This window comes from Poecilia formosa, unplaced genomic scaffold, assembly GCF_000485575.1.
Source record: "Poecilia formosa unplaced genomic scaffold, Poecilia_formosa-5.1.2 Scaffold146, whole genome shotgun sequence".
NCBI lineage: Eukaryota > Metazoa > Chordata > Actinopteri > Cyprinodontiformes > Poeciliidae > Poecilia > Poecilia formosa.
In genome coordinates this window covers 361491-388843 of record NW_006800085.1, presented here as the reverse complement: position 1 = coordinate 388843, position 27353 = coordinate 361491, and the positions used below count along the sequence as shown (strand labels likewise).

Below are 27353 nucleotides of genomic sequence, written 5' to 3'. Positions count from 1 at the left end.
TATTTATCAAAACATTTTTAGAACTTTCTTTCTTACACTTTGCATTTGTACGTCCCTCTGGTCTATCACAACATATGTAGAAGTTTCTGTTTGTAAAACCTGCAATATCAACGTGACTCTGTCATCATGTCTGATGCTCCTGGATTTGGCATTGGCCCGTGATTAGAAGAACATCGACGGTTTTCTGTTAAACTGAATAATGGTAGAGCACCCAGGTGTGTCATCTCTGCGCTGAATGCTTGCCAACACAGAATCCCTGCTTAACCTGTAATGGCTGCACTGTATTTGCATCTCATCCCGATGCAACAGTCACTTCCATCGTTTTTGTCCCCTGCCTGCCCCCTCCGTGCCATCTGACTCGGAGAATCCCTGCCATCTGGAAGAGATGGATCTTTTCATCATCTTCCCACCAGGTGGAGAAAATCCAACTGCACCCCATCCCATCTGCACGTCAATGCCTTACTGAGGGAGGAATCGAATATCCACACAGCCTGGACCTTTTCCAACATAGAGACATGACAAACAACCTGGGGGCCTGATCTGTATTCAGCTTGGGAGGATAACCCTCTTTGAAACTAGCTGTATGATGGAAATCTTTTTACAAAACCCATTCAACTGTAGTTCATCATTTTACTTATTTCCAATACCGTCTTCCAGACTTTGGATTACAGGTAAGAGAAAATAATCAAATCAGCAGTTTAGTGATTTCAGCAGTATTTCAAGTCCTTCGTTGTGAATACAGTCCAGTGCTAAAGTTTAAGGAAAGCTGCATTTATCCATGACAAAGCCAAAGCTAACCTATTTATTAACAGTAAAAACTTTTGTTGCAGAGAAAATTCTAAGCCTCAATGAATACCAATGAGTTGTAACCCCTACCAAGCCAATTTGCTTTGTTCTTCAATAATGTAGGAATCCGGTGCCACGCCACCAGATGTGGGATAGCTCCTGCTGTTTGAGGGGTTGCAGCAATGAATTCAAGTAGACTGAATGAAAACAGTACTGTTGTGAATTTTCTACACCCTGATCATTTAATTACTTCAAATTTTACTTTTTTTTTTTTTTGCTTCTTTGTAGGTGTATTTTTTTTTTTTGTTTGTTATTTTTTTTTTTTTTTTTGCAATTGCTACTTTGTACATATAGCCATGAGATATTGTAGGTATGAGTTCTCCCATTCAACAGTTTCTATAATTAGGTGTTCGTTTATTTAGCTCGCTATATTGAAAATATATCACTGGAAGGTGGCAACTTTGCAACTACATGGAAGTACTTTGAGCCTTGAGAAAAGAAAGTGAACCAAAACAAAATGCTGTTGACATTCACAAGCAGAAGATAAAAGCTTCTCTGGAAATATGTGGGAAATTATTTTTTTTTTTGAAGAGCCTTCTGCTGGAGCCAAATGTTTCATATTATGATGCATCACTTCAAAGCATCTGTCAGCACTTGCTGAATCCCAGTTTTTATATTTTTGTGCATAGCTGAAGTGCGTGCACTTCTGGGTTTCCATAGGAATGGGGACATAGACATAGATGTCTTCATGTCACAGACATGCATCTCTGTTCTGGGCAGCAGATGAGTGTACCTGGGTCTTTCCAAGTATCTGTTAACTCTTGTCTAATGGCAGATCAACACAATTTCAATATTTTCATGGAAAGAATGCAATGTGCTCGTAATCTGTCATTTTATTTTACTTACTGCCTCATCTACAACTTAGCATTGTGTTTTAACTTTATGCATCAAAAAAAAAAAGAAAAAAACTGCCACGCCTTCTGAAAAACATCCGCCTGCTTTGAAATTTACTGCTTGTAGAGGCAGGGATATTTTATAGACCAAGTTCGCATGACTATGGAAAAAGTCTCAACCAGCTTTAAATCTCCAACTGAGCTCTGGGTGACAGCTTGATGCCACAAATAAAACTGATGATCTTAAGGGGCTTGGACAAACAGAGTTAGGCAGCTTTCAAACTCTGTATTAATGTTTTATTATGGGTGATTAACTCTACTGACTGGAAACAATGGGCAGAAAAGAAAAAGTAATAGTAAGGCTAACTCACCTGATTGTTTGTTTTCATGGCAGCAGCTTGTTGTCCATAGAGCTCCACTCAATGACCCACAGATCAGCAAGTCTAGCCTAATCCTAAAAGTAATATTTATTTTCACTTGTGACCAAAGTGCACAACAATGGGTAAAAAAATAAAATAAAAATGTTCAATATCATTAAAAGGTGAGTATTACTCCAAAATAAACTCTTAGTGGTTTGGCTGAAGTGGTTTTCATCAAAACATTGTGTCTTTTCTATGGTATTTCTCTCTATTCTTAGTCCTAGTTTCCACATGCCACATTCAAACCTCACAGGTGAGGCTCATAAGCCTGATGAAGACACTGCCTGCACTTTTCCAAATGGTGCATTTGCTGTATTTGAGCTAAAACCAGTCCAAAAAAGGCAGTTTGACCATTAAGCTGAATAAACATTGGCAAACTCTCCAAAAAAGAAATGAAAAAAATAAATAATAATAATAACTGCATTTAGATTTCTCTTGCATACTTTATATTTTATTAATGAAAAAAGGAAAAGATCAACAAAACATATCATTTATCTCATGCCTTTATTGCCAGCCAAAAGCATTTAAATCTTTCTATTCTTCTAATATTTTTTATGTGTTAAAACCACATTAAGATACATCAGAATTTAATGTTACAAACACAGGGAGTGTTTCATTTTAATATGGATAATAAAAACCTGAAAAATGTGTTGTCCATTTAGATCCAGTGACTCAGAACAGTTTATAAAAAATACCTTTCACTGCAATAATGTCTCTTGGTCTTTTGAGGTAAGTTTCCACCTACTGCCCAAAGCTGCATCATCTCGGGTCTAAACCATTCTGCTGTAGATTTGACTACAATAAAATGCTCTGTGTTAAGCTACATTAATCTGAAACACCATGGTGGGTAGGAGAGTATGTTCGTGTGTAGCGTTATTTTCCCTCCACACATAACATTGTACTTTATGGAAGAAACCCCAAACCTTTCTTTCATAAAAGTGAAATCAGAACAGTGCATGTCGTCCTTTCAGCAACTTCTAGAATTGCCTCATAGCTGCTTCTTTGATAAATGCTGCCTTCACTTGTCAGTTAAGGTGGATAATCATGTAGGTTTGCACTTGGGGTTTACTCCTTCCACTTTTGGATGACTTGAACGGTTCCCTGTCCATTGCTCAGAGCATGTTTATTAATGTTTTCTAGCTTTTATCTCAGGTATTCAAAGACTAGTTACATCTATAGATTAAATTACACACGGGTATATTCTGTTTACAGATAAGGAGGCTGAACTGAACTATGTTTAGGGAAATGAGAGTAAAGAGAGCTTAAGCCAAATGCCTATCATACTTTTCGGTTTTCTATTATTAAAAAAAAAAAAAAAAAGCTTAAATAGCTATTTCTTTCATTTCACTCCTATGCAATTCTTTGATTTGGAAGTTTGTAATTTGTAAAGTCTTAAGTGGTAAGAATACAATATATGCATGAATACTTTAAGTAAAAAAAACATAAAAACAAGACATCTACCTGGAGGGATTTATTTCTATTATTTCTATTTGCAGTTACATTGTGGTTACATGTGCTACACACATAGCGCCGCAATCACCAGTAGCTTAACTTAAAATAAATAAATAAAAAACCCTAACCCTACTCTCCACTCTCTTCATAACATATAATAACTATAAATGCACTACCTGCTTAACATGACAGCTTTGTCTCCATCAGCAGGAAGATGACAGCATCATTTCTGGAAAATGAGCCCATGCACGATTTACAGCCACATTAAAATTTGCCCTTGAAGTGAATGGTAGGTAATCTCACCAGATCACCACGTCACACCTAAGTGAGCTCATTCCCCAACAACAACAACATCTGCCAGAATCGTTAAAACATCATAATGCCGAGCATGAGGGGGATGAACACAAATCATCCATGTAAATGCACACAAACAAGACAAAATGTACAGGCTGAAATTAAACAGCTTTGCAATAGCTTTAACGTATTATTGCTGACTTACACAATGCTAAACTGAAGCAAACTAAAGCATATTATGTCATAAAGCATAATGAACTTGGAACTTATTGCTAGGGTTTGCAGGGAATAAATAGTTCTTGGGAAAGGACTAAGCAACACATTATTTCTTTTAGACAATTCATTTTTACATGAGGAATGTTAAACAATTTGATTTTAACTTACCTAAGTTCAAGTCTTGACTGTAGTTTATTTTTTAGTAAGTTAACCAAGATATTTAAAGTTTTGTGGTATTTTTCTCATTTTATAAAATCAAATACTGTGGTATGGGGATTAGCTTTGGATCCTAAACTTCAATCTACTTTATTGTACTGTAAAGGTTTGATAAACAAGAGACAAACAGAGACAAGAACCTTAAACATATTCAAACACAAGCAATTATTATTATTATGGCAATTTTAATATAAATAAACCTGAAATATTTTCACTGCAACACACATCTAAAATAAGCTCATTGTGCTAATTAGCCTCTTTGTCACAATTATGTTTATACCACAAAACCAGGATACTTTTGACTTTCCACATGTTAGATTTCAGGGTGAAAGCATTTCACTGTAGAAGTCATTACCTTCTTTCACCAAACAGTTGTAGTAATTAGTGGACAATGAGAAACCCCTTTATAAACCATAAATCACCAGAGTTGTTTTCAAAAGGTACATTTAATCTGACAAATGAGCCTCATCAGAGCACATTATCTAATTTATTGATATTAATATGACTGGATATAACTGTGCTGGCTGAGAGAGTCCATACTTGTGTTTTCCCACAAGTATAAAATCCCTCAGTTAAAATGAGCACATATGTGTTTTGGTATAACTATTTCAAACTCAACAACTGATTGGCTCTGTAGATCAGAAACTGCATTTTAACCAGCAGAAACCAGGAAGTGTCTCACTTAGACCATTTAATATTAAGGCTCCTGCATTCTTGACAACTAATGATGCACACACAGAAAAAATATTCAGATATTTACTCTCCATCTCCACCACCACGTCTTTTTCCAAGGAAATTGGAAATTGCGTTTGACTTATTTGTTTTTCCCAAAATCTACAATCATCTACAGTCATTTTAGGATAAATGTTCCCATAAGAATATGGCTTTGAGAAATGAACCCCCATTTTTGTTTTTCTCGTATGACAGGCTACACAAATGTCCCAATTCACTGCTCTTAATTTTTGACAGTATTATCACCTGGTCAGAAACACAACCTTTCATTTGAACAAACTGTGGACTCTTTGTCAGTCATCAATCCAGACAATTCTGGGGGAATTGACCTGTGTCATCTGGAGTTTCTAACATAGCAAAACAATCTGAATTGCATTAAATGCACTGGAGAATTCAAAGAACATAATCTTCACAGTGTTGCAACCTGCAGTGGACGCCGAAGGGTGCTTGTTTGCTTACGCAAGTAGGCCAGTGGGAGTCTTTCTAGAACCTTTATGCTAGGGAACGTCGAGCCAACAGGTCCATTGACAGTATTGACTGAAAGGTGGGCTTTCTTAGGTAATGGAACAAGGTGGGGTGTCTTCCACAACACTGTAACCCTCTGGTCAGGCTATGCTAAAGTAGTCTGCACAGACTGACTATTCTATCCTGTTTATCTTTTGCCAGTTAATAAATTATCATAAGACCTAATTCTTTAACCAAAAAAATATGTTGTTTTATATACTGTTTTATTCAGTAGTCTTGTCTTAACCTTTTCGATGTTTTCCTTTTTTTCCAAACGTGTTTTACCTGGCCGTTATTTAAGAGGAGCCTAACAAAGAACGCATTTAGTGTGACATATGCTCCTTGTTTTCACTGAAGAGAGTTCAAAATGATAATAATTCAGGGCATTCAGGATTGGTTGTTTGCTGCACGAAGCCCAATTATCATAAAGCATTTCATGCTGAATGTATTCCAGGGAGAGATTTAACAAGCTGATGAGACGACCCGGACATGACCTGACCTCAATATTACAATCCATCAGAAAAAGATTAGCTCACTCTGTGCGTGCTTGTGTGTGTTTTAATCAGATGCAGTCTTGAAGAGGAGCAACGAGAATTTGCTTGAAGACACCCAGAAAAAAAAAGAACAGCTCAAAAGACCAAGGCCAAATTCTGCTTGAACTCCATCTTTATCAGGCTTCTTTATTCCTTTTCACACAGATATGCTTCCACACCAGAATAAAAAAACGATGACCTCGTTCTGAGCTGCTGCTCACCTGTGTTAATTCATTCTGGCCATTCACGACCTTGTGCCGAATCCGAGTGAAAGTTCAAATATTTTACCGCTGTTGCATAATGGGAAGAGTGACAACAGTGTTCAGGTATCAGACCAAAATCCTCTATGTATCTCTCTCTTTCACAAACATGTCAGTTTGATTGTGTGCATTCCTCCACTACCTGCCAGGGCCAATACAAATAAGATCCCTGATTCATCCTCCTCAACTTACAAACAGGTTCTATTCTTGAATATGTACTTGTGTGTTTTGTTGCACACCAGTTAATGCTGCATTCTTCCTTCTGGTGCTGTAAGTAGAGGTTTGATCATTTTAAACTTAGGCAGGTTGACAGATTCACCCATATGAAGACCAGTTTAAACCAATTAACCACCATATTGGGTTTGAAAGGTTCGAGTAAACAATTAAAATATGCTCAATGTATGTAAATATTGTAGTTGCTCTATGAAGATCAATTTTATCTCAGTCATTTTTTTAATAAATTAAGTTCGTATTTCATTGCATATTTTGTCAGAATTATTTTCTGCTTTGGTTTTTGCCTTTTTTATTTTTTTTTTTACCAATCCCCTTTTTGTCACTGAAAAGAAACTGAATAAAGAAACTGTGTTCTTTATTCACCTTAATTCTATAAACTACCTGTTTTGCACAAATTGTAGATGACATTTACATCTACAATAAATTTAAGTCTAAAGTTCATTCATGCTGAAACTATTTCATTTCCCAAGCACTGACTTAGATAAATAGATATTGCACTGCCTGCCACTGGAATTCCTGCATTATTTATAAATAATACAAGTATTAACCTTATATCAGATGCAATTCTATAAGTCAAGATTATTAAAAAAAAATAGTTACCAAATCCTGACAACTAATTTACAGTGTTTTAACAGATTGCTGGCAATTATTTGGGAAAAACTAAAAATCCCAAAATAATAAGAGCCCAAATGTTTGTGATTGGATGATTGGATGAATGTGTCAACATTTCAAGTTTTATCTGACAGCTTCAAAATATGTTCATAAAAAAAAAAAAACACAAGAAAATAACATAAAATGTTTAGTCAGATGCACCAGGGATTGTGATTTAATAGTCTTCATCTTCTGAAAAATCTTTGAGCTTTTACATTAAACTGCAGCTGCTCGTATTATGACATCTTCTTTTTGTTAACTCCCCCTCCAGAGTAGGAGCCTAAAATATTATCTAATTTTAGAAATTCAAGCACAAGGTTTCTGTAAAACAATATCAATTTTGACAATTTCAAGCATGTCTGTTCTTAATGCAAATTGTAGCTTTCAACTTTGAGGATTCTTGAGTCCTGGTTGTAATTGTCCGATTGTTTTGATTATTTTTTATTGGATTGGAAATTCAATAAAAAGGTTGATTAGCCAGACGGGGGGGCTGAAACTTTTCTCAGAATTTCCAGAGCACACGGTGGGAAAGAGAAAGATCCAATGGTTAGGTAAGCCGTCAGTTTTTAATTTCTTTCTATATTAGATCCATGTGTAAAAAAGCCTACATTTGTAAAAGCGTTTATTGTTGTATCTGTGACTGCACAATCTAAGCGCTCATAACTTCTTGTTTTGAGAAAACCACAGAACGTCTTGATCACCAAAAACAGATTTTTTTTATCTCAAATGCAAATAGTTTTATCTCAAAAATCAAACTTGTATCTAGAAAGTTAAAACACTAAAATATAGTTTGACATCAACTTTTAAAAATGTGATATGTAGATACTTATTTTTTAAAAACAATTTTGATTTTGTTTTCAAATGTATTTATATTGTATTAAATATCATGTTGCTTCCAAATGTCTTTAAAAAAATATTAATTGTTGCTGATCTGAGATTTATATCACAAATCAAATTCAACAAAGTCTTTACTAATCCATAGATTTTAGTATGTTTTGAACCTGGATTTCAACTTAATCCACCAATCAGTTGTTATGGATTTAGTCTTATTTAAAGTCACAACAAGTTTAAAAAGCCACTTTAACTTAAGCTACATTATGCAAAGGACGGTGGATGGATGGATCATATATTCATTACTTTTTTTCCAAGTATGTTTAAACTAAGTCCAGGATAGGATTATTAAAGGTTAAAGCCCCTGAGCTATTTTTTTTAGCTTCTTGTCCTCAAACTGTGAATAACATTCTTTATTTTATTATTATCTCTCTTATGCTCTCTCTCACTGTCGCAAACACAAACAAATGTGTCTGGCTCTTAAAAATACTTATTATTGCAAAAACAGCCTGCGAGTCTTTCGGAGTATGTCTGTACCAATTTCGTACATCAAAAGTCTGACATTTTTGGCCATTCTTCTTTGCAACATAGCAAAAGTTCAGTCAGATTGTATGAAACATCTGTGAATATCAAGTTTCAAGCCTGCTTCAGATTCTCCTTTGGATGAATCTCTAGACTTTGTCGTTTGTTAATTTTCTGCTGGAAGCTGAACTTGGCTTGTCAAACTTTTGATGTACGAAGCTCATAAATACGGAGGACCATTAGGATCCAAAAACAATCAAATTTTTGCAGAATCAAATCCAACTTATTAAAGACAGACCATCCCTCACATCTACAAGAGAAACAGTACCTTCAGTGAGTGTAACGTATGTGTGAGTTGTATTTTTCTCTTGATAATGTTTCTGTACCACAGTACCTTTTATTTATGAATAGCATGCAAAATGTTATTTTATTGGGCAAAACAACACTCTGCATTATATCAACAGGAGTGAACGTCTCAAATAATATGTAATCACAACTTTTTAAAATATTGAAATGGATTGTCACAAACAAAGCGTAAAAGAAACACTTACTCTCAGGGTATCATCCTCATAAAATTAATTAATTTGCATCTAGAAAATATTTAAACCCTTTTAAAATGACAATTTACCTAAAAATGTGCATCCAGTTTTGTCTACTTAAAACTGATGATGCTCAGTCAAAACAGATCCTACCACAGGCATTACAGCCGTTAAGGGCTGAGTGATTTGTGTGCTAGAAACTAAAATCAATGATTCAAATAAAACTCTCCAATTTACCTCGTTACCCTTCACATTTCACAGACTGAGGCTCGGGCGCCGTCCTGATTGGTTGAGTCGCAATTAATTCTCAACAGTTACCAAGTCCATGCCATCTTCAGGTGCCTGTTGAAAATATCAAAATTAAAATTTTAAATGAGACATTTCACACGTCCTTGCCTTGGTGAATGAAGAGCATTGTTCTAGTGCATGTTGCAGGGGAAGCTATTCTGCACAGTGCAAATTAAATCAGTTCTTTAATAACTCAAGATCCTCTCAATATGCAAATGAGTTGTAAGGATGTCAAACTGAATTTACTTTTGGGTTCTTAAAGCATATCGTGTCATTCCAGCCAGAGTTCAGATCCCACTAAATTGCCAGTCTCAAATAAGCAAGCTCATGTATTAAAGTAATATAAAGTCATTTAGACCTTTTAAAAGATGTAAAGACCATATTCTCATATATTTTATGTAAATTCTCAGTCGTGCTTGTATTGCTTCACTCCAATCAAACAAGTGTGACTTTGACTTTTATACAAAGTCACACTGACAACTAATTTAGCAATGCCTATATTATAAAGAAAATGAATAATCACATAAGAATATTCCACCCTGGTCACTGGGTGGAATATTGCTTGTTTACTTTAAACAAAATATTTCACTTAGCTAAATACCGTTCAAATGACCATTTACCATGTGATGTATGTCCAATATATTGAGTTGGAATTAGCCGTGCATACTAACCAGGCTCAGGAGTCAATAAGTATTTATTTTACAACTATATTTGGGCATCATATTGTTATTTGAAAAGTGAACTGGCTTGAAAACAATTATCTGAAGGAGGTCAGAGTTAGATCGGTGGTTCCCAGCTGCTCAGGGTTCTTGACCCACCATCTCCCCCTGACAAGTCACAGAAAATTCTGTCAGGTTTTTCAATTCATTCACTTCACAAAAACTAATCATAAGTCAGACATAACACTTTTCAGTCATCATGGTGCAGCACCAGAACAGAGAGACTTAACTCTGTAAACGTGAGCACCAGTTCCTTAGAACTCAAATGGGAATTATGTCAGGTCAAATTGCTGGCCAGCCAATTTAGTAACTAGCTATTGAAGTGGCTTTTGGTACCTTTGGTGGTGTGGACAGTCCTACTGGAAAATAAAATCAGCTTTTCTGTAAAGCTTGTCAACTGAAGAAAGCAGGAAATGCCCCGAAATTTCTTAATAGATGGCTGATGACTTCAGAAAACAGACACAACACCCCAATTCATCAAAAACCAGAGGAACTTCACACTGGACCTGAAGCAACTATTCCAGTTGTTATATTATGTGCCTCTTCTGTTTTCCTCCAGATTCTGGAACATTGACTTCAAATGAAATGCAAACTTTACTTTATTCTGAAAGGGGTGAGTGAAGGGGGACTGGAGCCCCAGTTCCCTCCAGAATGGATGCTAGGGTTTATTAAATCCTGGTAATTCTAGCCAAATCTGGCCATATATTCAAAATTCACATTACTCTAAATTGTATTTAGATCCTGAGCCAACTTAATTTTCAATCAATATTATATGCTAAGCATTAATATGCATTTTAAATCAGTCAACTGAGTATACATAGATGTGGTTGGTTTTCACGTTTATGTCGTTACCCAAATAGTAATGCGATTGTTTTCTATTTTTTTTTCTTTTTTTTTTTTTTTTTCAAATATGCTCCTTTTTTATAGGATTTGGTTTAATTTGAAACATTAAGGGTTTCGGTTACACTTATCCTCATTAAATTTCACCAGTCCTCTCAAAAGTCCATATCGCACCGCCAGACTGAATCCAAGATTGTAAAAGAAACAGAATGAGGGATTTTAACTGTGATCTGAGAAGGTCTCCCTGCTGAGCTGGAGAACATTTACCTGGAGGGCAAATTTACTAATAGGCTGCCTGTCACTGATCCAGACATGACTCAGAGTCAAAGTACACCTGTCAAGTTTTAGGGGCCTGTGCAGGGGAATATAGACCGAGTCTAAGCAGGAATGAAAACATTATTGATGGAAGCTAAAACACAGATTGCTGCAAGGAGAAAACCTGCATATCGATGTCCTGCGTGGGTGACTGCTCATCACTTTAAACAAATTAAAACTTGAGCTGTGTTGTCACAAGCACTGCAATTATTTAAGTGCCCCACTGTGCTCTTTTTTCATTTGTTTACATCTCAGCTTTCAACAACATTAAATTTTTAGTCACTTGAACTTTAAAAATGACAATGTATTATGGATGAGTTTGGTTTTACTCAAACGGGGGTTTTTATGTAATCCATTGTGTCCTTATATGCTCTTTTTAAGGTAAGTATCAGATCTAAATTTTAAATTATTTAATTGTTATCTATTTAAAGATTTGCCATTGCTCATACTGGGTACTGGAAAACTTTTTTTTGCATAATGTCCTTTTGTGTTATGCTTTTATGTTGGTTTTGACTGGCACTGGTTTCCCACCGTGAATATAATTATAACCCGGTGTCTTTAATATTTTGAATCATGAATCCTGATCTTATCTAAGGTTTGTGAGTTCTGGAGACTTCAAATGTTTTTCTGGGTTCTTTTCTGACCTCCTGGATAAGTTGTCAGGTGACCTCTCTAGGAAAGGTTTACACTGGGTCATACTTTCTTCATGCAAGTATAATGCTCCTATAGTTTGCTACACTTTCAAAGAATTAGAAATGACTTTGCAACCCCATTTTAAAATTGGTTAAAGCTGAAAATGAAACAACAAGCACATCTTTGGGGAAGTGGTGACAGTCTTTGGCTCCTTGCCACTGGGTCAGGATCCTGGCAGATCCATTCCCTGACAATATTATTAATCACAGCTAGACATTTGGTGAAATTGAAAGACTGAAGTGAAATTTAACTCAGTTTTCACAAAAAAAAAAGAAGTAAATCACAGTGAATTCATGATTTAATGATTAGGTGGTTAATTTTCCTATTTAGTGTAGACCTATAAACCCCATAGATAAAACCATCTTTGACAAAAAGCATAAACAATGTTGGGGGAGAGAGGGAAGATTGTTTTTTTGTTCATAAAATGTCCATAATTCTTCTCTTTTTGACAACTGTTTTGATTTTTGCTTGTCTGTCTTATTGGTTTTACTTTGATACATGTATCTTTTTACGTCTTTTATTTTTCCTAGCTTCTTTTCTTTGCACACCACCATTCATCCCATCAAGATGAAGTCAACACATGATTTAATCCTCCAGCTCAACACAACACTCTATTTAATTTAATTACATCAAAGCCCTGTTATAAAAATTTTATTGACATTTCCTGTTTTCAGTTTTTATTTGTTTTCCAATTTCAATCTACCAAACATCTAGCTTTTGTCAGACGGTTGGAATGATGTTGTTTAAAAAAAAGAACCACAGAGTAAATTTTACATGTGAAAGAAAAGTTTTTTGGGTTTTTTCTTTGGAAGAGCAATTTTCCAATAGCAAATCAGAGCAGCCTCACAGCCAGGCTCAGTGAGGAAAAAAAATCCATTAATCATTTCATCAAATGTTTGCCCCAAGCTCAGATGTCTGGATGCCTCATAAATAATGTGAATGTAAACAGAAAGAGTTGAAGATAAGTCTATTAATCAGGGAAAGACAAGCAAACAGGGAACAACTAAAAGCATCACCTGCAGCCTTCTCAAAGCACAATGAGGAGTTCTGAGAAAAATAACATTGTAATCAAATCAGGAAAAAAATAAATATTTTATTTGTTTATTCATTTTTTTTTATTCTATTGTTCTATTGTTTTGGATTTCAGATGTGAAATATATATATTTTTTCTTTTTCTTGTTTTAGTACAATCTTGATAAATAAAGCCAATTCTGATTCTGATGAAGAATAAAGTCACTTTTTAATTTACTTTCGTTTCTTTCACTAGTGATACTCAACATGGGAAAAACACTAATGTTAATTTGTTCATACTGCATATGTTTTGAATTTCAATTTTTTTTGTAATCAAAAACCATGTTATGTCATGTTATGTTATGTTATGTTATGTTATGTTATGTTATGTTATGTTATGTTATGTTATGTTATGTTATGTTATAGCTAACCATTGGTAACATGCAACTTGAGATACTTGTCTTATGAAGTAAAATTAACTCAGGTTTGGGTAGATGAAAGGAAGCCATTAGCTGTTGTTGGGCAAAGTGTGAATTGAAAATTCAAACAGAACATAAGAGTCCTATTCAAAAACTAAGCTCCTTGGTCTCTGAGCAACACTAAAGATGAGACTTCAAATTTGAGGTAATGCTTCTAAAATTATATAAATCCAGGATTTTGGATGATATAAATACATCATCCAAAATCCCGTTTGGATGATGTCTTTTACTTTAGCTGGCCAGAAACTGATTAGAAGAAGAATAGGACGAGGTCGTAGCAACTTAGCTTGATTCTATTTAGAGCAGTAACATTGTGTTTTGCTTGATTCAGGTTGGGTTACACCTTCCATTTTTCATTCTGTTATTTTTTGCACACAAGATGGCAGTGTGGTGCCAGAAACAATAGGTGTGGTTACCTTGTCTTCAGGTAAAGGCTGAGGTTTAATTCTTTGATTAGATTAAATATTTCTTGCAATAAGATGGATTTAAAAATATGTACAATTAAAGTATGTGCTTAATGTAAGGTATGAATATCTTTTATTAAAAATATTAAATTTGTTAAATTTGATATATTTGTATATGTAAGGTTATAACTTGAGAAACTGGCTGGCTGTGTTTGTAGAGGAGGAGCCTCGTGTGGAGAGTCTATAGTGTTCAACACGCTTATTTTGGGGTTGAGTCCCAATCTTGGAGCATTTGCTGCATGTCTTTCTCTTCTCTTTCCTGTCAAACTACTGTTTAAGAAAGGTCACTGGTGCCAAAGAAATCTATAAATCATCAACCAACCAAATAAAAAAGGACAGACTGTGGATCCTAGGTTGATTAGTATCAGCGGCGTGTTTCTGTAGAGGCCACAGTTGAGTTTCCCAGATTTGTTTGTAAGGGTTAGCCTCCAGCTTTGTGTGTGTTCAAAGTTCAAGGTAGGTTGCACACACACAAATACAGGGAGTGAGTACAGGTTTTAAAACAGCAACAATCCAACCAAGAAGGCCATATTGTCACAGTCAGACATTCTGGTGCTGCAAGAGAGTCTTGTTAGTCTTCATATTCTGTAGACTCCTGATTATTAGAAAGATGTGAAATAGCTCATCACAAAAGAAGCATTTTGGGGAGTATTTGATGTTTCAATTCAATTCAAAAATACTTTGTGAATCCCAGAGGGAAGTTCAATTTTGTTGTCTTGTACTGTGCAGTTTTCTTCAAAGAGTTGTTGGAGATGCTGATACATGTGGCTGGTGTCGATCTCCTGTAGGGGTTTGCATTACAATGGAGCTGAAGAAGAAAACTGACTGTTGTTGTACGACAGTCTGTTTAGCCTTGTTAAGTCCCTGGCTCTGACACTGCTTCCCCAAACGACGATAGAAGAAGAGATTTATCTCTCCATGACAGGCTTGCAGAAGATATGCAACATCTTGCTGCAAATACTGAAGGATCAAAGCATCTTCAAAAAGACTCCTCTGTTCCAACTTTTAGATGAGTTTACTCTTGCCTACCAGTCAAATAAGTTGTCCAGGTGAACATCAATGTATGCATGCTCCTCCCAACACCTCCACTTCTTCTCCCGTGATGCAAATAGTGTTTGACCGAACCCTGTTTATCTTGAGATATACAAACATCCCTTTAGTTTTGTTTGCACTCAAGATAAGGAGATTGTTTCCACACCATGACACAAAGCGTTCCGCTCTCAGCCCTTTTATGGCTCATAAATTCGCTGCAGTCATGCCCCAGTGCCAAATGCTAATTGTAACCTTGACTCCAAAACCTTACCTTCCTTTCCCTTTCCTATACTTTGACCCGAAAAAAAGCCGGGCATGCAGGGGCTTAAGCTGCGGCGATGAGAGAATGTAGCTGTACAGTGCTGGTAGAATCAGCAGCCCAAAGAGGGAGGGATGCAGGGGAGGAGAAACAAACCCAGAAAACCGTAACCGCCTAGGAGAATGACAGTGCCTCCTTTCTCTGTATTGAATGCTTTTCATTTTTTAGGACTATGAATCTAATTTTCTCTCTGGCCAGAAAATTGGGCAACCCTGTCATAACATGTAACAGTAGGAGCTCTCAGTGGTGCGACTTGAGTTTGCAAGTAAATCAGCCTCCTGCTTGTCACTCCCGAACAGCTTGTCAGTCACACCCCCGACATCCCAGGCACGCTAGTCAGTCTAGTCGTACCCCCTGCTCTACAGCTCTCAAAAATCCATTTTTATCATGGAATTATTTTACCAACAACAACCAGCGCTCATATCATCAGGGGGTATTTAGCTAATGACAACATAATTGCTGATGAAAAAGGGTTTACTTTTCAAAAATTCAATCAAGACCTTGACAGTTTTTCAAAGGCAAGAGAATTTTCTTTGAGTTGGCTTGAACTGTATCATCGACTTTACTTTCTAGACCAGATGGTGAGACTCGTTTCACATTTGATCTTGAAGAGCTGTGATTCTTTTTAGAGAAATATGTTCTTGCTTGTTTGAATGTAGAATTCACTTTACATATTATTGTAAACCTGAAAATAAACCACTTTACGTGTGATGTTTGTTTTTGTTTTTTTTTCTTTTTCTTTTTCACACATTAATTCTTATCATTGGTATTATATAAGTTCAAAAGAGTCAGCCCCTGATGTAAACCACTACTTAGTTGCACTGGAACAGTGTGCACACCATGGAAAATTTGCAGTAAGGGTAAAATGATCAGATTGAAGTAATTAAAAATTGAAAGTGTCCAAAACTGTTGCTCAGACTTGCCTCTTTTAGTCATCGTATGCCTGTATTTTACATTGCATGAAAGAATTAGAGATATTGTATGCATTTAAGCTCTCTAGAAACCCTTTAATAAGCTAGAAGAACATTAATTTCCCCTTCCAACTTGGCATTTTTCACCACATGCCTGGCATTTTTAAATTAGCAAACTTAAACATTGCCTTTAACTACTACTTCATATTTTTTTAAATGTTTTTTAGACATCATTGCTGTTTGTGTCATGCATTTTTTTCTTTGCAAATGCAATTAAACTGTATCAGCTGCCATGTAAGGAAAGTACAGAAAACATCTTTCAAACAAATAAAAAAAAAATTGGACACAGAGAGAAGTTGCAGGAGAGACTGTTTACCAGAACAATAAAACATGTTTGAAATTCAGATGACCTGCTGCTCTCAGTCAGTCTGACTGATGATGGAAACTGCACTGTGGAGGCTAAAAATATGGATATTTTGCCCTAAACATTTCTTCTTTGCCATTTTTCCTCCACTTCTTCCACTTACATTTATTTTTGTCGTGCATTTGTATTTATATTTTGTGAATTCACACATATGATGAACTATTGAAGCAGCTACATGTAAAGTATGTGCATAACAACTTGCATGAGTGTGGTTAATTTACTCTAGATTATGCTAAAGCAATTTTTCTGACAATTTTTTTTTTGTCCAGGTCATGAATTTCAACTCATTTCCAGATAAATTTTCCGGTTTTCACAACCTTGGCAAAAAAATAAAATCTACGAATGTTAGGATGCTAAAATTTTTGTCTCATATAACCTTCTGAATGCTGAATGTATTTAGAAATTCCCCCCAGATGTATCTTGTAGCTCAATATACATTTTTGTCTGAGATAAAAATCTTAACAAGACATTGGTTATATTCTTCAACAGACTGCTTACCCCAAATGTAATCTGGTTGATTTGGCATTGCAGAGCAGGACAATGAATGCGTGTTTTCTCTTGTAAACTAAGCATTTTTTCCACATATTGATGCTTCACATTGTATTGAGGTAGAACCAGAGAACTCCGGAAATGTCTTTCAACTCAATTTTGCTTCTTTCCCTGGAAAAACCACATAACCAAGTGTGCCAACATGGCTTCAGACTCCCAACATGGCTTCAAAAATTTTTTATCTATCATAACCATTTACGCATGATATATTTGAGGTCTAGCCACTTAAACCTAAAATCCTGTAGATGAATGTAGATGTATTCAAATGGCACGTCGGAGATCAAAAGCTTTTCAGGAACCAGACGTTAACATTTTTTAGATCCAATAGTTACTTCTGAATTACACATGGGTGGTATGTGACACTCATAAGTCACAGGAAACCAAGATACACAATTCTCAGTGAACACACATTTTGTTAAGCAGGTATCGCTTTAGTTCATAAAGATGCAGTATAGGGGTAAAATGAGCAGTATGCAAATAATAAATAAATAAATAAAACAATTTGGAATATGTAATGGGGTTACATCTCAAACTACATAGTTTATTCTTATTTTTACATGTTTTAATTTTGTGTCAATCTTCATATTCCCTCTTACCTTCACTTGCTGCTGTGTGGCTTTCCCCCACTGTGGGACAATAAAGGATGTTTCTATTCTGTTCTTTTAATTCTAGCAACAAACAATGTTTTTCAGATGATATATAAAGAAAGAAAAAGCATGATATGCAACTATGCCACAATTAAACTCTTATCCATTATAATGACATACCCAGCTTACAAGTACTTTTCAATCTGTGCAGTTGTTTCAAGGATTCCAGGGAAGCCAGTGATGTTGTTCAAAAGACTATCCTTCAAGCTCATAATCCACAGCAAGCTCTGTTGGCATGAAAGCGTCCTGCTGTGCTGCTGATGGCTTCAAACAGCGTGTGACAGCCTAAGTCAGATATAGACTGAGTAACATTATGTTTGGCCTCCATAGTGCTGCCTAAAGTTGGTAACAGAGGAAGCTCACAAGAGAAAAAATAACTTTCCTCCAAAAACGCATTGTCGTTTCATATTTTAAAGGCCTATTAAATTTCCTCAAGGCTATGCTATGACAAATAGAGTAAGTGTGCCATGCATTACAGAATTTGAAGTAAATGTGTTCTGCATGTGATAATAGTCAGTAAAGGGCTTTTTGGAATAGCTACTTCAAGGTTGATGGTCAAATGTAATGTACCAACACTTGTTAAACCTTCATATCTATAGGGGTGAAATGACAGTAAAAGCCAATAAAATCAGTAGAACACACTTTGTAACAGTGCAATGAACTGCAATGAGATGCCATACTGCAAGATTTTATGATCTAAAAATCTCACAAATTTCTATCATTCAGTTTAATTTGAGTTTCACAAATTTATTTGTAGCAATAAAATTAAGAATTTCAAGTCTTCCTCTCATTTTCTCTTTAGCCTAATATTATTTTATTGTTTGTTTGTTTTATCTTACTGTCTCATCTCATTAGTTGGTTATATTAGTTTACAATAAAGTTAAGGACTTTGCAACAGTCCATCATCTGCAGGGTATGCACTAGACAAAAAGTTACTTTTACAGACAGATTTAAAAGATTTATTGTATTTTGAGATTTTAAATAGAAGGGCACTTTGGCTTGGAAGAATTTGCAGAGGAACATTCGATGAACGTCAAACAAATAAGAACATAAACGTCAGTATTGCTTTTAAGATATGTGAAAACTGTGCAGTGGTGAGATTTTATGTTTCTATCCAAGATCCAATTCTGAAACCTATCAGGGGATGTAAACATAATGTTACAGAATTGCTCAAGTTTTTTATCTTTCAATCATCATCTCCTGACTGATCAAATTGGCCATGATCTGAAAATCAATATCTCAAATTATCAGCTTGTCTTTTAGACAGATTTAAAATAGGCGTGTATTACCATGATCTAGCAATTTGAATTTTGGTGAATATGCAGCTCTAATCCATATTAGAGCTGCATATTCACCATGCAGCTTTTCTTTTATTCCCTATTTAATTATTGCTTCACCATCTTCTTCCTTTTTTAATTGTGGAAGAAGAAGAACAGAAACCACCTTGACATTATAACGTGGAACAATAACAACAAATATCCAATTCCATTAATGAACCTGTTTACTGATTACTCAGTTATTACTGAATAATCAGTAATAACTGATTACTCAGTTCTTTCATGCCAGTCATGATCAAAATAGTCTGTATTTTTCACACAAAATCTAAATTTCAGTTTGCAAACAACTGTTCTAAAGTTTGACAACTGTTTGTTGTACAGATGCAAATCAAAGTAAGGAAGACTCTAAATTAATTCAGTTTTGTGGTTACACTTCAGTTCCTTGAAACTTTCCAACATCATTCATCTGAGATAGCAACAAAAATAGATATAGCAAAGGGAAGACTTTCAATTCAAAAGTCTGGAAGTAAAAACAAATTAGTTTACTGTTGCAGTCTCTTAGTTTTCTCAAATGTTTTTACTGTGATGAGAACAATTCCATTAGAGCATAGACTTTAATGCTGAGCAGGAGAGACATGAGTGATAGCTGAGGAATTTAAATGACTCCACAACACTCTTATACCATTCTCTCTGTCAGTGTATTCACATGGTTTAATCTGTTTTTACCATTTCATTTCATTCATCTTTGTAAATTGGAAATCACTATGTATAAGTGCAAGAGTTGTCCACAATGTTTAACAATTTTAGCAGTTTTCTATGTTGAGGGTGCCATGATTAGCTTTGTTAAACAGGAGTTTTCTTGGCTCTTGTAAACTTAAAGTAATGACAAATTGGTGTGGCAAGTGCTATTCATACTTACATCAGTAGCATTTTTATCATCTCCTAAAAAGGGGGCTGTATCCTGCAATACCATGGGAAGCTATGGTGAAACAAATTCAATGACCCATCTGTGTCAAAATAAGTAATGTATTTAAGCTAATTTTGCATAGTTTCAGATCTTATTTAAGTTCCTTCAGCATGTTTTGCATATTAAGCATGAAGAAATAAAACACGTGGTTTCAAACATCAAGTTCAGCCACAGATAAAATATGTGTGACTTATGATATGGCCACGTTTTTTATTTTGTATGTTTATTGGAATGAATGCCGTATGTTTGCAACGTGCTACTACAAAAGGGCAGAGGTTAGGTTACTTTTTGTCATAACACCATGTCTCATCTTTTTTTTATATTCCCTATTTAATTATTGCTTCACCATCTTTGGTTTAACTTCAGTGCTCCAGTCTGATCGCTCTCAAGTGGTCAAATAATTATGAAACCAATTTCGCTGCTTCTGCTACAATCATTCTGCAATAATAACTGTTAACAGGTCACTGCTGCAACATTTAACTTGCATTTTACAGGAACATTGTTGCTTGTTTGCAGTGTTTATTACACTGCAGAAAAAGCAAAGAGGTCAGGCAAGGCCAGGAAAACTTTATTTAGGGGAAAAGCAGGAGGTGACTTGAGTCTACCAGGAATGGATAGAAGTAATCATCAGGCATCAGTGTTGTCTGCCAATTCCTTAAATGCCACGCTCAGTAATCAGCTGAATAATCCACAGGTGTGCCAGAAATGGCAGGTAGGTCATGCTCTCCAGCAAAGATCCTGTAATAGCGGAGCTCACACACGCACACAGAAACCACAGCATCTCGCCCACAGATCCTAACACTAACAGTCTGAAAGAGAGGCTTGGGAGAGACAAACAAAAAAAACGAAGGCTGCTACAGATGTTCTCAATGCCTCCGAGTGAAACTAACATTTATGTTATAGATGCAGCTACTGAGTAGATATGAATATGAATATCAAGTGGAATTATTCTGACCCACATGTCCTCAATGAATTTCAAACACAACTGAAAGTCACAGCAGAGTCGGACACTGAACAACAACTGGTGAATCTTCTGTCTGATGTGGTAAATTGCTTTAGCAGGAAGTTAATCTTAGCAGTTAATTACACTCAAAATGTAACAGTGGAGAGGTCAGTGTAGTTAAGTAATCCCACCAAACTTTAATAACAGAAGATAACATGTAACCGTGCTTCATTTGAAGTATGATTACCTCCCAAAAGGTTATGAGATGAATAGAGACTATTTGATATTGTGGAGCAACAGTCCTCATGAGTTTTTGAAATCCTGATGAAAAGTTATGATTTTTTTTTTTTTTTTTTCAAATTATTGCTTTTTTTGCTGTGACCCAATATAAATACCCAATATGTCTATGCATTATGCTGGTTTTAAATAATATTTCTGTTTTCCTTCAATGATGCATAAATGTTTATCAAACGAAAATATGCATAACTTTGTTCATTTAAGAAGGAATGCATCTTACTGTTATACGTCTAGTGTAGTAGAGAAAATGGGATTGACTGACTTTAGTACCATTCTGCATTCATACTTATGTGAAACGGTACTAAAGAAATCAATAATGGACTTATTGGAAAGAACTCGGTCAGTGATAAATACCGTAAGAGAAGCTTAAATGGAACAGAACCCACAGGTGTGTAGCGTGTAATACTCACATCTTTTGAAACCCAAAGGTAGTTTGCAAAAATGTTCTATCAGTAAAATGCATCTGAATATATTATTACTGACTTGCATCATCAATCTCAGTGGTCTATCAAAAATAAAGAAAAAGCAGACATGATTTTACTATAAGCCTTTGCTATAAAAGGGAAAAATGTAACTAAATGCATTGTGATAAAATCTGACACAAATTAGGAATTTATGAAAACTCTGAAAAGTAGGACGCTCCTGAGATTGAAAACTGCTAAATAAATATGCATGTCCCAATACAAGTGAGACAAAATAGCAACTGTGAAGACTTTATGGTGCCTCGCAAAATATTGATTAACCTTAAACATTTGTAATGCATATGTTGTTACATAACTACCACAGACAGTAGTGGATTTTATTGGGATTTTTTATGTAGAATACACTGATGAGTAGTTGAATTACAGTCTAAATAAAACTAGTCTGTAAAGAAAGAACACAGTGAACAGGTCAGGGGTACATTCATAAAGATTTTTAAAGTTAATATTATGGAACATTTTCCCAAGCTTATAATAACACAAAGCTTCCTTCAATCTATCATCTGAAAATCCAAAAAGTATGACACAAGTACAAATCTACCAAGACGTGGCCATTCACCTAGGCTGACTGGCTGGGCAAGGAGAGCATTAATCACAGAAGCGGCAGGCCAGTGATAACTCTGCTGGTGCTGCAGGGACCCACAACTCACAGAATCTGTTTCTGCGACAAATCCGGCCTTGATGAGAAGTCTTGAATTAGTGGAAAAAGTAAAATATGACCAGAGCTACAACAGAATGGTTCAGATTAAATTATGTTATTGCGGTATGATGGACTGGACCTAAATCAGATTTCAAATCTGTGGAAATCCTTGAAAATCTCACAGATATTCTCCTTCACAGATATCCCAGTTTGGATGATTTTGAACAATTTAGCAAGGAAGGATGAGCAAGTATTGAAAAGCATGCATCTCTTTTCTTACACTTTACATGCACTACCGTGTGTTGGTTTCAACACAAACAATAATGAATTGAGATTGAAGCAATGTTGATACATGCTGTATTTTGGACAGGATAATGTGCCACTGTGATATTAAAGCCACAGGGCAGCTATTTACTATTTCCCATTTCATCTTGGAATTGTTAATGTCTAATTTAAAAACACCAGTCTGCTCCTTGGGGTAAAGATAAGTTTGTATTTAAGCTTCAATAGCCAAAATTGCAAACATTCATCTGTTCAGATTTATATGACCTAAATCCAGTATTACATTATTTATTTAAGAAACTAAATGCAGCAAATTATTAGGTAAAGCAGAAGTCAACTAACTGTACTTATTTCACAGCAAAAGAGATCAAAAATAATTGTTAGTTACACTTTTACATACATTTTCTGTTTTTCATGCTTCTTGTCCATTTGCTGCTTGTCCAAAAATTTCCATTTTTCCCATTTTTACAAAAACAACCAGAAAATAAATAACACTACTGAGTTGCAAATTACAAGACTGAATCAAATCCAACTTAAAACACAGGAGCTTATTTCTGCTTGTAAAGTCAGAGAAGCAAAAGGAGCAGAAAATGCTCCATTTTACTGCTCAAGAGCACTCAGCATGCATTGCTATTACATTCAAAGACACCCATGTGTTGCTGAGGTATTTAATGAAATTAGCATGCTAACAAATGAGGTCACTTATATATGTATAATACTTTGTATGCGGCTTCACCTTGGAACAAATGATCTTATTTTTTTCTGCACGTTTTTTTTTTTTAATGTGCCAAACAAACTACCAGCAAAAAAAAAAAAAAAAAAAAAAAAAAAAAAAAAAAAAAAAGAAGCTAAGGTTCAAGTATTTAACACATTACAATGGTGCTACCGATATGAAATAACTCGGTGTTAGTGATGGCACCTACACACATTATTTTGAAATGTGCATGATGAAACGGAATCAAAAACACAACAATATAAACAAAATGATTTTAAAATAATCTCACCAACTCAGAAGAGCTCAAGGCAAAGGCCTGAACAGTCATTTAAGATTGACACCATGTAGTTACAGGGTTACTCGCATGGGAACTTTAATTTCCTTTTGCAGCCACCTTCCACTCTTTAATAAATGCAATTTCCATCTCCAACCACCTGCTGCCTTTGCTCCAGCATCACCAGGGACCCCGGAAAATTCTGTTTAATCTCTTATATGGTCAAAGTGGCTTTAGGCAGAAAAAAGTCTCATTGCCAATGTTATTTAATTTTGGTAGAGGAAAATAGGTATAAGTTCTAAAAATCTGTCTCCCCATGCTATGGGTGCAACACTGTGCCTTAGCTAAATAAAAGCACTTATCTCTGCAGTATCGCCTGATTTTCTTTTTTTTTTTTTTTTTTTTTTTTGAAAAACAGTAGCTCTACAACAGAATGATTTGGTGTTTTAGTCTGTATTACTTCTATATTTTAAAAGGTGCAACATTGGGAAACCAGTGTTCAGCTGACTAGAAATAACAAAAGTAAGTAAGGTTAAAATTTACCTTCAAAATTTAAGTGGAAAATAGGTGGTGGGTGCACATTCTGAGACAATTTTCTGTCTAGAAAATCATTGACGATGAACCCCTCCCACAAACCTTCCCAATTAGCTCCACAGACTTTGCAGGCACAATTAGCAGACAGCTGGTGACTGCAAGGCTGTTGAGTTCATCATACAACATACTTCTCGGTCAAACTCTCCCAATAATCGCTGTAAATGACATAATGGAAAGATATTGTAGCAACATGGTGAAAAGAGGAGGAGCTTCTCATAGAGACAGAGGCCAGTTTTAAGGAGTCAAATTGCAAAGCCAAATTTCTCTTAAGTTTTGTTTCTTATGCATCACTTTTATAGCAATTGAAGGTAATATAGTTACTTGATTATGCTATAAAATGGCATCAGGTGCCTGGAAAATATACAATACCACCCCTTTAATTGCTGGGATCTTTGATTAGTGAGGTCTTTGCTGCGATGTACCTACAAAAGAAAGTGTGTATTTTGTGCTGCCTTTGCTGCAATACCAAAACCTACGCTTTTACCATTATCCCCTATATGTTACTTATTTTATTTCCCCCCTCACCTTTGTTTATTCAAACTAAATTCCTACTATTATTCTGGGGTTCTTCCTAACACTTATCTTTATTGATAAAGTATACCTGCCATACTCTTTTAAATAGGCCCACATCAGGCTTTTTATGTATGGCATTCGCTCACAGCCCCTGAAGTTCCGAACTCTGCTGAACTCCCTGAGGGAACGAGGAGGAAAGCAATATTTCTTCCTCTCCCCTGCTTCCATTCGCTTTCCCTCCCACGTTATTATTGATGCTGAAACTCTTCTCAGCAGGGTATCTGCTGGCCACTGTGTAGGAAAAAAAGAAGAAAGAGGGGGACAATGATTGGTCAGAGGGGAGGAAGAAAGATAAAGAATACGACTGAAAGTATCTGCTATTACACGCTTAGTTGGTTTCCACAGACACTGTAATCCACACAGTAACACTTTAACCCCCAGTTTTAGGAGCTGAATGAGGAGGCTAGCATCTTCCATCATGTTGCGGTGTCTCCTACCTCCTCTCACCTTTTCAAATCAATCTCCTCCCTTATCCATTATGTTCATACTTGTTCTGCACTTTCAATTTTCTTATGCTATTCACCTATATGTCTTACAGCTCTGCTACCTGCCTCTCTACTATAATTCTTCTCCGTCTTGCCTCCTCTGTAGAATATAATTTTTTTTTTCAGTAATAGCACAAATCACTGTCATTTTCCTATTACACGGTCTGCTCTCCCACCAACATTTCTTTATACTGTCTTTCAGAATTTCTAGACCACACTAAGACTAACAGACTGACGTTCAAATTCATAAAGCTATTTGCACCCGAAGCAGGGGCTGCATGTTCTCAGCCTGAAATTAGATGCAGAGCCAGATCTGCTCTTGAAATAGCCTCACCAATCAAAATCAAACAGCATGTCTCCAACAGCGTTCAAAAAGCATTTTGAACATCGAATGTCTTTGAGAGACACATTCAAATCTTTATCCCCCAACTAAGAGTCGAGTTTTTAAAGGGGGGTATTATGTACAAGTGACTGTTTTTTGAGCTTTATATCATATTATTATGTCATCTCATCACAATGTATACATACATGGAGTGCTGCTTTGATTCTGTTGGAGGTGTTTAACCGCTTGCTCTCATAAAGCGCCTTCCCCCACTTCTTCGCAACACGGCTCCTCCAGACTTGCAGCAGCAATTAGCAAACATCTGGTTGAACTGCAAAATCAGCTGAGCTTCTCAAACAAACTACTTCTCTGTCCAGAATGTCTCAAAACACTCTTGAGGGGAGGAGACCGATGTGAGGGTGACCTGGAAGGAGGGGAAAAAGTGGTAACTGCTCTGTACAGCAAACATAAACGTGTTGCCTTTATTGAGAACTTAGGTCTATAGCTGTTTAAATCTACAATCTCTGATCCAAAAGACTCTAGCCAGAGAGAAGGAGCAGAGGCCATGCAGCCACACCTTGATCTGATCCCCAGAAATTCAAGCAGACAAATCCAATAATGGAGCTGCAGAGACAGGGTAAACAACAATAAAAAAAATAAAAAAAATCAACATAAAAAAAAAAACGTCAAGGTCAGATTTAAAGGAGCCAGGATAATTACTAGAAAACAGAAAATGCTGGAATGTTGAGACAGAAAAACAAGCAACAAGTAGGAGAAAAGAGGAGAGCTTCATGAGTAGCAGAACCGGCAACCAGGGAGTAAATTAGTATATGTTAGGCAGTGTGGGAACACTGGGTGATAGACTAAGTAATGTTAAAAAATGTAGACGACAGCCAGAACAAAGCATCATTTTTCCAAAGACCAAAGCTGGTTGTGTTATTTAGATTTAGCAGAAATATAAGGTGTGTTGAAAACTGGTCATATTTTGATGAAGAAGAAAAAAAAAGGGTTTCCCTGATAGTTTTGACACTAACTTTCCAAAAAGGTTGTCCTCAATTTGATATCTCTTTAAGAACGTTTTTCTGAACTTGATAGACATATTTTGCTGTATTTTGCCATTAAAATACTAAAATGGTTGTAACTCTGGGAGGGATTAAAGCTCCTTTAAAATTTTTTGTAACTAAGCAGTGCAACTGCTGCAAATCATAAACTGGAAAGTGTCCCTGAATCATATTCACTCTCACTGGGTTAATTTTACTTGTTTATTTCCCTGCTAATTACAAACTTGTGGCTTTTAACTTGTAACAGTATGTCTTTTTGACCATGTGTCTGCTTAAAAGGGTGTTCTTATTACCAAGGGAAAGTCTAAGTAAATGAAGCCAAAAAATAAATAAAAACTGATCAAAAATATTTTCACAGGGATAATTGACAACTATGGCTAAAGGGAGAAGCCATGTTCATTGCAACTTCTGCATTGATGTTGGTCAGACGCCTTGACTACAAGATGTGGTTGTGGTAACCTATTTTATAGCCTGTATTGATCATTGTTACATTTTGTTTTGAGTACATTTTGCTTCCTTCTTGCTGCTGGTGAATCCATCATCAAAGAATTCTGTGACACTCACATTTCCTCCGCAATATTTAATCCAAGCAACAATTTATTACATGTAATTTATGCATTGGTGCTTTGAGACTGAAACCCTTTAGGTTTGCCAGCAAGAGCATTATTTAT

General features: G+C 35.7%; 1 long non-coding RNA gene across 1 annotated transcript; it reads right to left on the bottom strand.

Annotated features, from left to right (window-relative positions):
* Positions 1-9334: 9334 nt before the first annotated feature.
* On the bottom strand, positions 9335-24618 carry LOC107837492 (uncharacterized). Its single transcript, XR_001663503.1, has 4 exons — positions 24533-24618; positions 18613-18615; positions 11493-11499; positions 9335-9344 (listed from the first exon to the last, which is right to left on the bottom strand). It is a non-coding gene; the product is annotated as an uncharacterized LOC107837492 (long non-coding RNA).
* Between the last annotated feature and the right edge of the window lie 2735 nt (positions 24619-27353).